Source organism: Diorhabda carinulata, unplaced genomic scaffold (genome assembly GCF_026250575.1).
Source record: "Diorhabda carinulata isolate Delta unplaced genomic scaffold, icDioCari1.1 Dcau_14, whole genome shotgun sequence".
NCBI classification, from domain to species: domain Eukaryota; kingdom Metazoa; phylum Arthropoda; class Insecta; order Coleoptera; family Chrysomelidae; genus Diorhabda; species Diorhabda carinulata.
The window spans coordinates 380,001-392,500 of NW_026613959.1; the positions used below are offsets into that span (position 1 = coordinate 380,001).

The window sequence follows — 12,500 nt, forward strand, 5'->3', positions numbered from 1 at the left end:
GGAGGGAACCAGCTACTAGATGGTTCGATTAGTCTTTCGCCCCTATACCCAGTTCCGACGATCGATTTGCACGTCAGAATCGCTACGGACCTCCATCAGGGTTTCCCCTGACTTCGTCCTGACCAGGCATAGTTCACCATCTTTCGGGTCCCAGCGTGTACGCTCTTGGTGCGCCTCTTCTCGTAATGAGAACGAGACGCCCCGGGAGTGCGAAGCGTTTACAATTTTTATTTGCAAATCGCTTATCCTCCCTTGGTCTACGCGAGGTAAACCTTTACTTTCATTACGCCTTTAGGTTTAGTTATTTCCCAAAGACTCGCGCACATGCTAGACTCCTTGGTCCGTGTTTCAAGACGGGTCCTGAAATTACCCAAATCGATAGCGTCGTTGATCGGCGTTTCAAAACGAGGTCTGTTCGAGAACACCGTAACCAACAGTCGTTCCGGGACAGAATCGGCATTATGTCCGATTACCGTCAAACACGAAACGCTCTTGCTACGGGCCGAACGCTAATTAATCTAGCGGCCCCGCGCCATATTTCTACCGTCGAGCGAGTCTGTCGGAACATCGAGGGTCCCCATGAATTCGAATAAAATCAAGTGGTCTACCACCTCGAGTCTTAGACAGACACCCAACGGATCACGACGTCCTACTAGAGGAAAAGTGCACGCGTTCGATATCGATTAGAAAAACGTAAAACGCGATTTATTGTAATATGCCGAAACACAAACAATATCCGTCATACAAACGTTCAACTTCAATTATCGAAACGCGAATGAATTTCCTCTTTCGACCTTTCGGGTTTCTCAGGTTTACCCCTGAACGGTTTCACGTACTCTTGAACTCTCTCTTCAAAGTGCTTTTCAACTTTCCCTCACGGTACTTGTTCGCTATCGGTCTCGTGGTCATATTTAGCCTTAGATGGAGTTTACCACCCACTTAGGGCTGCACTCTCAAGCAACCCGACTCTCAGGAGAGATCCTCACGCAATCGGCAACGGTCGCTACGGGCCTGGCACCCTCTATGGGCTGTGGCCCCGTTCAAGAAGGACTTGGACGCGCCGCACGATCTCGTGATAAACGGATCCTCCCTAACACCACATTTCCCGGTGGCCGATATCGACCACGGGATTCGGTGCTGGGCTTTTCCCTGTTCGCTCGCAGCTACTGAGGGAATCCTAGTTAGTTTCTTTTCCTCCGCTTAGTAATATGCTTAAATTCAGCGGGTAATCTCACCTGCTCTGAGGTCGATATATTTATAATATATCTCTTATAATATTTAAATACAATTCGCCAAACTATCATAAAAAAAAACGTGTGTTTAATAATAATATCATCTCTCATATGAAATATAACATTATTTGTTTTTATTTAAAGAGTCGGCAGCAGCAGCATCAGCATCAGCATCAGCATCAGCATCAGCAACACACCACCAGCCTTTATACATATATAATATTTTTAATATATATAATTCATATATTTTGTCGATATACCGTGTGTATAAATGATATAAATAAAACACTGGTCAGACGTCCAGTCTTCGAAACTTTATTATTTCTCTCGGACACGACGACCGCGTTATCATTTTATCATAAATATATTATATATACACACACACTTATTTATCGACTATATATACGTCGTATATATGTATAATATATATATATTATATATAAATATAACTCTCTACCAAACAAATTTTATGTATTTCATATAAATACACGATTAATTTATGGTATAGCGGGTTGTGTTCAAAAATTGCGTAACTTTTTCTATAAAAATTTACGCTGCTTTTCGCACTTTAGGATGCCGCACAAATACAAAAAAAAATACGCACAAGTTTGTATGTGCATGTGTTTTTTCTTAATTAGTGTGCGTTATTGTTTCACATCCAACACGCTTAGGCATTATTTTTCTTTAATAAATAGAAAAATTTTAAATTCTAAGCAGTCTTTTAAATTGATACGACCCTCAGTCAGGAGTGGTCCGGGAACGAGTATCCGAGGACCGCAATGTGCGTTCGAAATGTCGATGTTCATGTGTCCTGCAGTTCACAAGTTGACGCGCAATTAGCTGCGTTCTTCATCGACCCACGAGCCAAGTGATTCACCGTTCAGGGTAATCATTTTATTATTATGTCGTTTTCTCATATTCTATTCGTCGTATTTTTAATATTTGATTATTATTAAATTAATAATATTATTATAATATCTTATACGCGTATAGAAAATTTATATAACGACATTTTTTATATATATATATATATATATATATATATATATATATTATAATAAATGGTAATTATTCGAAACTTTTAGAGAAATTATAATATCGTACTTTGATATATCTGATAAATTTTAACCGCTGCACATGTTTTATTACAAACGAGGCGCGCATAGACAGATATCTCGCACGATATATTCCTCCTCTTTATATTATTACAGTTTTTTTTTTATCTTGAAAGTTTTATACAAATTTCGACGGTCGGGCGTAAATCTTCGAACACCTTCGAAATAATACATAAAATATTATTTCTAAAACGAATTTTTATACATATCGATAGAATCGACATGTGCTTAAATTTCGTTTAGGTACCCGGATGAAAATGTCTCAATAACATAATCATCACATATAATCTTGTCGATATTTTCTTGTATTACCTTCAAACGATAAAAAACTTAGGTAATAATATAATAAACGAAATAAAATTTATCCATAAAAATATAGACACACACACGACAACAGACGACGTTTCAATAAACTATATATTTTTCGTTTATTATAATAACGATTCTTTATCAGAACGTTTTTAGTTAACAAGAAATTTTGTTAATGATCGTTCCGTCAATCGTTATAATATATAATAATACATATGTTGTTATTGTTGTGTCGTCATCGTCGTCGACGCCTTCTATAAACTATGATAAAAATTTTTCGTTATATTTTTATTGGAAAAATTTATATATGTAAATATATTTTTATAGACGTATGAATTATATTTATCTTTTTTTTTTTAATTTTATTCGAAACTTGTTCGAATTTTGTAAAAATTAAAAAAAGATTTCAATATATATACATCTATAATATATATATATATATATATATATATAATTTATAACATATATAAATTTCTTTTGAAGAGTTCGATAATTTTGTAGAAGAAAATTCTCTTTTACAATTAATACAGACTTGATTTCGTTTTTTTTTTTTTTGTTTAAAAACGAACAAATACTCTGTAATGATCCTTCCGCAGGTTCACCTACGGAAACCTTGTTACGACTTTTACTTCCTCTAAATGATCAAGTTTGGTCATCTTTCCGAAGCATCGGCGACGCCGAAACGCCACCGCGCTCAGTCCGAAGACCTCACTAAATCATTCAATCGGTAGTAGCGACGGGCGGTGTGTACAAAGGGCAGGGACGTAATCAACGCGAGCTTATGACTCGCGCTTACTGGGAATTCCTCGTTCATGGGGAACAATTGCAAGCCCCAATCCCTAGCACGAAGGAGGTTCAGCGGGTTACCCGGGCCGCTCGGCCAGGGAGGACACGCTGATTCCTTCAGTGTAGCGCGCGTGCGGCCCAGAACATCTAAGGGCATCACAGACCTGTTATTGCTCAATCTCGTGCGGCTAGAAGCCGCCTGTCCCTCTAAGAAGAATTATTTGTACGCCGACAGTAAAAACCGCGAACGGCAAGAGCCGAAACTCAATACCGACGGGCCTTTGGGATGTCGAAATACGCCTAGTTAGCAGGCTAGAGTCTCGTTCGTTATCGGAATTAACCAGACAAATCGCTCCACCAACTAAGAACGGCCATGCACCACCACCCACCGAATCAAGAAAGAGCTCTCAATCTGTCAATCCTTCCGGTGTCCGGGCCTGGTGAGGTTTCCCGTGTTGAGTCAAATTAAGCCGCAGGCTCCACTCCTGGTGGTGCCCTTCCGTCAATTCCTTTAAGTTTCAGCTTTGCAACCATACTTCCCCCGGAACCCAAAAGCTTTGGTTTCCCGGAAGCTGCCCGCCGAGTCATCGGAGGAACGTCGGCGGATCGCTAGCTGGCATCGTTTATGGTTAGAACTAGGGCGGTATCTGATCGCCTTCGAACCTCTAACTTTCGTTCTTGATCAATGAAAGCGTTTTTGGCAAATGCTTTCGCTTCTGTCCGTCTTGCGACGATCCAAGAATTTCACCTCTAACGTCGCAATACGAATGCCCCCATCCGTTCCTATTAATCATTACCTCGGGGTTCCGAAAACCAACAAAATAGAACCGAGGTCCTATTCCATTATTCCATGCACACAGTATTCAGGCAAAATTTTGGCCTGCTTTAAGCACTCTAATTTGTTCAAAGTAAACGTGCCGGCCCACCTCGACACTCAGTCAAGAGCACCGCGGCGGGATTGAGTTGGGCCGCCCTTGCGAGCTAAGCCCACCGGCAGGACGTCCCACGACACGCCAGTTAACACCGCGTACGATGAACCAGCGGCGTGGGACACAGATTCGACTACGAGCTTTTTAACCGCAACAACTTTAATATACGCTATTGGAGCTGGAATTACCGCGGCTGCTGGCACCAGACTTGCCCTCCAATTGATCCTCGTTAAAGGGTTTAGAGTGTACTCATTCCGATTACGGGGCCTCGGATGAGTCCCGTATCGTTATTTTTCGTCACTACCTCCCCGTGCCGGGAGTGGGTAATTTGCGCGCCTGCTGCCTTCCTTGGATGTGGTAGCCGTTTCTCAGGCTCCCTCTCCGGAATCGAACCCTGATTCCCCGTTACCCGTTACAACCATGGTAGGCGCAGAACCTACCATCGACAGTTGATAAGGCAGACATTTGAAAGATGCGTCGCCGGTGCGAGACCGTGCGATCAGCGAAAAGTTATTCAGAGTCACCAAATTGTACGATGACGAGCAAGCCCGCCACCGATTGGTTTTGATCTAATAAAAGCGCTCCTTCCGTCTCCGGTCGGAACTCTGTTTGCATGTATTAGCTCTAGAATTACCACAGTTATCCAAGTAAATGTGGGTACGATCTAAGGAACCATAACTGATTTAATGAGCCTTTCGCGGTTTCACCTTAATTTGGCTTGTACTGAGACATGCATGGCTTAATCTTTGAGACAAGCATATGACTACTGGCAGGATCAACCAGGGAACTGTGTTTTATAATATATATAATATATATTATTATTATTATTATTATATATATATATATATATTTTATAATAAAAAACTATTATCGAAAAAGTTTTAATAACAATATCCAAAAGAGGATAAATTATGATGATGTTTTTTATATTACATATATACTTTATATTTATACATAATATAATAATCATCTATATTCGTGTATAAACACATTATTATTTACTTTTTCTTTTGCGTGTTTGCTGCGCTTATTATTGAAAATATATAATTTTCAGCGCCACGCTTTATTTATATTTTTTCTTATTTTATAAAATTTCACCGAATCGACTATAAATCTATCTAAATTTAATCGAAATGAGAAAAATTAGATGATTACGTCGACCGGGCTACAATTTCGACATTATCTCTACCCTTCGCTAGATTGTAAGCGACATGGTTTATACATTAGGTAATAATGAACGAAATTTTTATTCTCGCACGGAATAATGAGAGTTATCGCAAATATTGTGTATTATATATATAAAAGTGTAATATAATATATATTTTTCATAGACGATCGCATTATGAATCGCTCACGATAGAACGCTAGCTAAATTCGCGATCTCGCAATAGATATTTAATTTGTGGATAAATTGATATAATATCTAAAAAGGGAACCGCTAGCAATATACGTTAATATATTGGAGGAGAACGGGGACCCTTTCAGAAAACTATATAATCCACCGATGTGGAATGACCGAAACAACGTCTTTACGTAAATTATAACGAGTTTATTAAAATTTAACGAGACGTCAACTTCGATACACCACACATATATGTGCGCTGTACAACGGTACGCCTTCTACATTAACATTAATAAAGATGTATAGTGAAAATATATAAAAGATGTATTGTGAATATTAAAAAGAAGTATTATGAAATTACATTTTTTCGTATTTAGAAGCCGTCCGAGGTGTATCTATCACATAAAAGTGTTATGAAAATATTAACAATAAGGAAAAAAAGTATTATGAAATTAGATCGCCGCTCGATGTATGAACGTACGAGGTGTATTATATAAAAGTTGTATGAAAATAGAAATAATAATGAAAAACAAGTATTATGAAATTAAATTCCGCTCGATATAGGAACTTGTCGAGAAAGATGATTTGTGAAGTTGAATGGAGATATTTTGTATGTAGAAGTCGTCCGAGGTGTATGACATAAAAGTGTTATGAAAATATTAACCATAAGGAAAAAAAGTATTATGAAATTAGATCGCCGCTCGATGTATGAACGTACGAGGTGTATTATATAAAAGTTGTATGAAAATAGAAATAATAATAAAAAACAAGTATTATGAAATTAAATTCCGCTCGATATAGCAATTTGTCGAGAAAGATGATTTGTGAAAATTGAGTGGAGATGTTTTGTATTTAAAAGCCGTCCGAGGTGTATGACATAAAAGTGTTATGCAAATATTAACAATAAGGAAAAAAAGTATTATGAATTTAGATCGCCGCTCGATGTATGAACGTACGAGGTGTATTATATAAAAGTTGTATGAAAATAGAAATAATAATGAAAAACAAGTATTATGAAATTAAATTCCGCTCGATATAGCAATTTGTCGAAAAAGATGATTTGTGAAAATTGAGTGGAGATGTTTTGTATTTAAAAGCCGTCCGAGGTGTATCTATCACATAAAAGTGTTATGAAAATATTAACAATAAGGAAAAAAAGTATTATGAAATTAGATGGCCGCTCGATGTATGAACGTACGAGGTGTATTATATAAAAGTTGTATGAAAATAGAAATAATAATAAAAAACAAGTATTATGAAATTAAATTCCGCTCGATATAGGAACTTGTCGAGAAAGATGATTTGTGAAGTTGAATGGAGATATTTTGTATGTAGAAGTCGTCCGAGGTGTATGACATAAAAGTGTTATGAAAATATTAACCATAAGGAAAAAAAGTATTATGAAATTAGATCGCCGCTCGATGTATGAACGTACGAGGTGTATTATATAAAAGTTGTATGAAAATAGAAATAATAATAAAAAACAAGTATTATGAAATTAAATTCCGCTCGATATAGCAATTTGTCGAGAAAGATGATTTGTGAAAATTGAGTGGAGATGTTTTGTATTTAAAAGCCGTCCGAGGTGTATGACATAAAAGTGTTATGCAAATATTAACAATAAGGAAAAAAAGTATTATGAATTTAGATCGCCGCTCGATGTATGAACGTACGAGGTGTATTATATAAAAGTTGTATGAAAATAGAAATAATAATGAAAAACAAGTATTATGAAATTAAATTCCGCTCGATATAGCAATTTGTCGAAAAAGATGATTTGTGAAAATTGAGTGGAGATGTTTTGTATTTAAAAGCCGTCCGAGGTGTATCTATCACATAAAAGTGTTATGAAAATATTAACAATAAGGAAAAAAAGTATTATGAAATTAGATGGCCGCTCGATGTATATTCCGGAAATTTCTCGGTTTTGTGTCAAAATCTTGAAAATATGGGTTCGTCTAAAAGTATTGGAAAAAAGATCAAATATCATATATTCGTCGCCGGAGATTCCAGAAAAGGTATTATTTTTTAGATTGGAAATATCGTTTTTACGAAAATTCAATTTTCATGGATTTTTCCCTTGTTACAATTTTTGTTCCGAAAACTGACATCTCTTGTCGAATCCCCATATCATTTAACCCCCATGTACGAAATTTGGTTGAAATCGGAGCCAAAAGATTAAGAAAAAAATTACAATGATTAATCGACTCATTATTTTCAGCTCAATGGATTTATTATGAGTATACACTGTTACTATTATACTAAATTCGAATTTCAAATTTTTTTGTTTTATTTTCAATGGTAAAATAAGAATATATTTTTTTCAAACAATATCATTGTTGTGCTTTCGGATTCTGTATATTTTTATATTATTATACCATAGACGTGGGATATATAATTTTTCAATTCAAGGGATATAATTTACAAAAAATTTAGAATCTTAATTCGAATAAAATGCAAATATTGTGTATCGTGTGATGGAAAAAATGAAATAAGACTTATTTTTATACGAGGATACCAATTTTTGAGTTATTTTGCCAAAGTTTTATATTTGAAAAGAAAAAAAAAATATTTTATAAAAATTCTTCAAGTAAAGTACGAGGAAAAAATTTTTTTTTCCAAAATTGATGAGAAGGTAGAAAGTCTTATCACGCGTGTACTCTATATTCGGAATTTTGTTAAAATCGGCAGTAGTTTACTATTTTTTAAACGACAAAAACCTTAATTTTCGGTGTTTTTAATTTTTTTATCCATGTTATTGGATTCTAATGGTAAAATTAATATCACCATCGGCTTTCTCATCCCCGAAAACCCCTTATCTCGAATTTTCAGCCAAATCGTAAAGCAAAATTTAACAACCCCTCCTTAGCCGGTCCTGATGAAATTTTCGAAGTCAATTTTAACCCCTTAAACCTAGTTTTGGAAAATTTTTATGATCGGAACCGTTCTTCTGGCCATATTTTACCCCTCCTCACAAATTTTCATCCAAATCGGAGCATCTTGAAAATTTGCCCTTTAGAGCCGGTCCTTGTACTAGTTAACGCGCAACATGAGCTGGGTTTTTGAAGGGGAAGGAGACGTCGTAGAAAAAAAATAAAAAAACCGTTGTATAGAAAATCGAAAATAATGAAGATTGAGGGTGCTACGGACCCCCCGAAAAAATTTTGAGGGGGGCAGGGGGGCAGCCCCCCCTTTCAAAAATTTTTGGCTACTCACCCGGTTATACTTTATGATGGAGGGTCTGAATTGTTTCGACAAAAATGTCATGCCCCCCTCAAGCGAAGCTTGGCCCCCTCTCAATATCAAAAATAAAAAACGTAACTTTCTTAATATGTCAAATACGAAAAATATGCAAGGGACAAAAAAAATTGGAAAAATAAAATTACGTACATACGCATGTAGATATCCCCTTCAACTTACGAGATTATCCTCGAAATTTCGAGATTACGAATCAGAAAAATTACGAAAACTTTTCGAGACCACTCTGTATATGACCAAAAAAATTCTATGTTTCTCCTCTATCGATTGATATATATAACTTCACCCATCGGTGCCAATAAATGACGTCACAAGTGACGCTAAATTTTGAGGTTAGAATTTTTTTCTCACCTCGGTAGCTATATGCAGCATACTCTCATGCCTAAAAACACCATTTCGAGCTTTCCGGTGCTATTCGGAGCAACTCCTGGGAAGGGGGTGGAGGGGGCGCAAAAAATATTTCGAGCCTATTTCAATTATAGGCGCTCAAAATCCGGAAGATCCTGCGAAAATCGCAACTCCAGGTTCAATATTTAGCGATTCCTGGCACCCTCACAAAGTGGGGGGAATTCGGTAATAATTTATACCAATGACTAGGGTATGTCGAGGCGCTTCCCGCCGGCATATTCAAACGTTAAAATTCCGGAAAAACCAAATTTTCAAATCCACTTCGGAATTTTTTCCCACGAATTTTCCCCCCCGGACCCCCCGAAATTTTTATCGTGGGATTATGGATATTTTTTTGTCCCCAAAACGTACTTCCCATTTTTTCGCTATCGTGTAACGTAAAAAAGTTGCACACCCCCAATCGAGGTGCTCCGAAAATTCCGACTTTTGGCTCCACCTAGACCCCCCAAAAAAGGGTTCAATTCCAAAAATTCGGATATTTTTGGATTGAGAAAAATCAGGTCTATCGAGCTAGGCTAAAAATTTTCCGAAATTCGAAAAAAAATTTTTTGGGGATTTACTTTTCAATTTTTCCCCGTAATTTTTTTCGAATAAAAAAATCTGATCGATTACTCCATAGACTAGATATATTTTTTCCTACATTACGGTTTTTTTTATTTTTTTCCTAGGCCCATTGGTTCAGAAGTACCCATTCCGCCGGACCCGCTATCGATCGAGTGAGGGGGTGGGGGGTTAGGTCGTATTTTTTTTCGTGACGGCGTCGACTCGTAGGGATTTATTTCTGATGTCTAAAAACTGAGCATCTCTCCACCTGTCAGCAATCCATATCACCTACGAGAGGGGGGAGTGGGGGGAAATTTTTGGTACTAAATTTTTTTCTCCAAATTTGATTCTCCATCCATCTATGTGATTATTTTCGCCAGCTAGCGTCATCAAAAAAGTGGCACGGTTCGCTATTAATGGGAGGACAATCAGACGCTTGATTTTCACGGATTTTCCCCTTGTCAAATTTTTTTTTCCGAAAACTGACAATTTTTATCGAATCCCCATATAATTCAACCCCCATGTACGGAATTTGGTTGAAATCGGAGTCAAAATATTTTTCTCCATTTTTATTCCACAGGGGTACCCTTTGAAATGTCGAATTCCGTTGCAATAGCTCAAATTCAAAGGTCTATAACTCGCCTTGTATAATAAAGGGAGAGGAGGTATATTTTTTCTATGATAGCACCTAAGGTCTCCTTTCGATTTTTCCTTATTACCACGTTTCAGCTGCTCACGTGTAGATAATATGAATTTTTATGTGGATTTTTTTGAGAAAAAAATTTGTCTCAAATTTCACCCTGTATAATACGCGTATGTTGGAGAATGTGGAATTGCAATGGAATTGAGGACAGACATTGAAGTTTTCTTAATCGATTGATACCATAAATAGCATGATAACTCTCATAATTTCTAATTTATTCAATTTTATACTCAGGGATGACAACAATATTCCGGAAATTTCTCGGTTTTGTGCCAAATTTTTGAAAATATGGGTTCGTCTAAAAGTATTGGGAAAAAGATCAAATATCATATATTCGTCGCCGGAGATTTCAGAAAAAGTATTATTTTTTAGATTGGAAATATCTTTTTTTACGAAAATTCAATTTTCATGGATTTTTCCCTTGTTACAATTTTTTTTCCGAAAACTGACATCTCTTGTCGAATCCCCATATCATTTAACCCCCATGTACGAAATTTGGTTGAAATCGGAGCCAAAAGATTAAGAAAAAAATTACAATGATTAATCGACTCATTATTTTCAGCTCAATGGATTTATTATGAGTATACACTGTTACTATTATACTAAATTCGAATTTCAAATTTTTTTGTTTTATTTTCAATGGTAAAATAAGAATATATTTTTTTCAAACAATATCATTGTTGTGCTTTCGGATTCTGTATATTTTTATATTATTATACCATAGACGTGGGATATATAATTTTTCAATTCAAGGGATATAATTTACAAAAAATTTAGAATCTTAATTCGAATAAAATGCAAATATTGTGTATCGTGTGATGGAAAAAATGAAATAAGACTTATTTTTATACGAGGATACCAATTTTTGAGTTATTTTGCCAAAGTTTTATATTTGAAAAGAAAAAAAAAATATTTTATAAAAATTCTTCAAGTAAAATACGAGGAAAAAATTTTTTTTTCCAAAATTGATGAGAAGGTAGAAAGTCTTATCACGCGTGTACTCTATATTCGGAATTTTGTTAAAATCGGCAGTAGTTTACTATTTTTTAAACGACAAAAACCTTAATTTTCGGTGTTTTTAATTTTTTTATCCATGTTATTGGATTCTAATGGTAAAATTAATATCACCATCGGCTTTCTCATCCCCGAAAACCCCTTATCTCGAATTTTCAGCCAAATCGTAAAACAAAATTTAACAACCCCTCCTTAGCCGGTCCTGATGAAATTTTCGAAGTCAATTTTAACCCCTTAAACCTAGTTTTGGAAAATTTTTATGATCGGAACCGTTCTTCTGGCCATATTTTACCCCTCCTCACAAATTTTCATCCAAATCGGAGCATCTTGAAAATTTGCCCTTTAGAGCCGGTCCTTGTACTAGTTAACGCGCAACATGAGCTGGGTTTTTGAAGGGGAAGGAGACGTCGTAGAAAAAAAATAAAAAAACCGTTGTATAGAAAATCGAAAATAATGAAGATTGAGGGTGCTACGGACCCCCCGAAAAAATTTTGAGGGGGGCAGGGGGGCAGCCCCCCCTTTCAAAAATTTTTGGCTACTCACCCGGTTATACTTTATGATGGAGGGTCTGAATTGTTTCGACAAAAATGTCATGCCCCCCTCAAGCGAAGCTTGGCCCCCTCTCAATATCAAAAATAAAAAACGTAACTTTCTTAATATGTCAAATACGAAAAATATGCAAGGGACAAAAAAAATTGGAAAAATAAAATTACGTACATACGCATGTAGATATCCCCTTCAACTTACGAGATTATCCTCGAAATTTCGAGATTACGAATCAGAAAAATTACGAAAACTTTTCGAGACCACTCTGTATATGACCAAAAAAATTCTATGTTTCTCCTCTATCGATTGATATAT

At 36.0% G+C, this 12,500-nt stretch overlaps 2 non-coding genes and 1 pseudogene across 2 annotated transcripts; all 3 read right to left on the minus strand.

Moving 5' to 3' along the window:
• Positions 1-1,249, minus strand: part of LOC130903151 (large subunit ribosomal RNA) — an 8,281-nt pseudogene extending 7,032 nt beyond the window's left edge.
• A 715-nt stretch (positions 1,250-1,964) lies between these two features.
• LOC130903169 (5.8S ribosomal RNA) lies at positions 1,965-2,120 on the minus strand. Its single transcript, XR_009060577.1, has one exon. It is a non-coding gene; the product is annotated as a 5.8S ribosomal RNA (ribosomal RNA).
• A 1,115-nt stretch (positions 2,121-3,235) lies between these two features.
• On the minus strand, positions 3,236-5,157 carry LOC130903201 (small subunit ribosomal RNA). The gene has a single exon (XR_009060607.1). It is a non-coding gene; the product is annotated as a small subunit ribosomal RNA (ribosomal RNA).
• Positions 5,158-12,500: the final 7,343 nt, after the last annotated feature.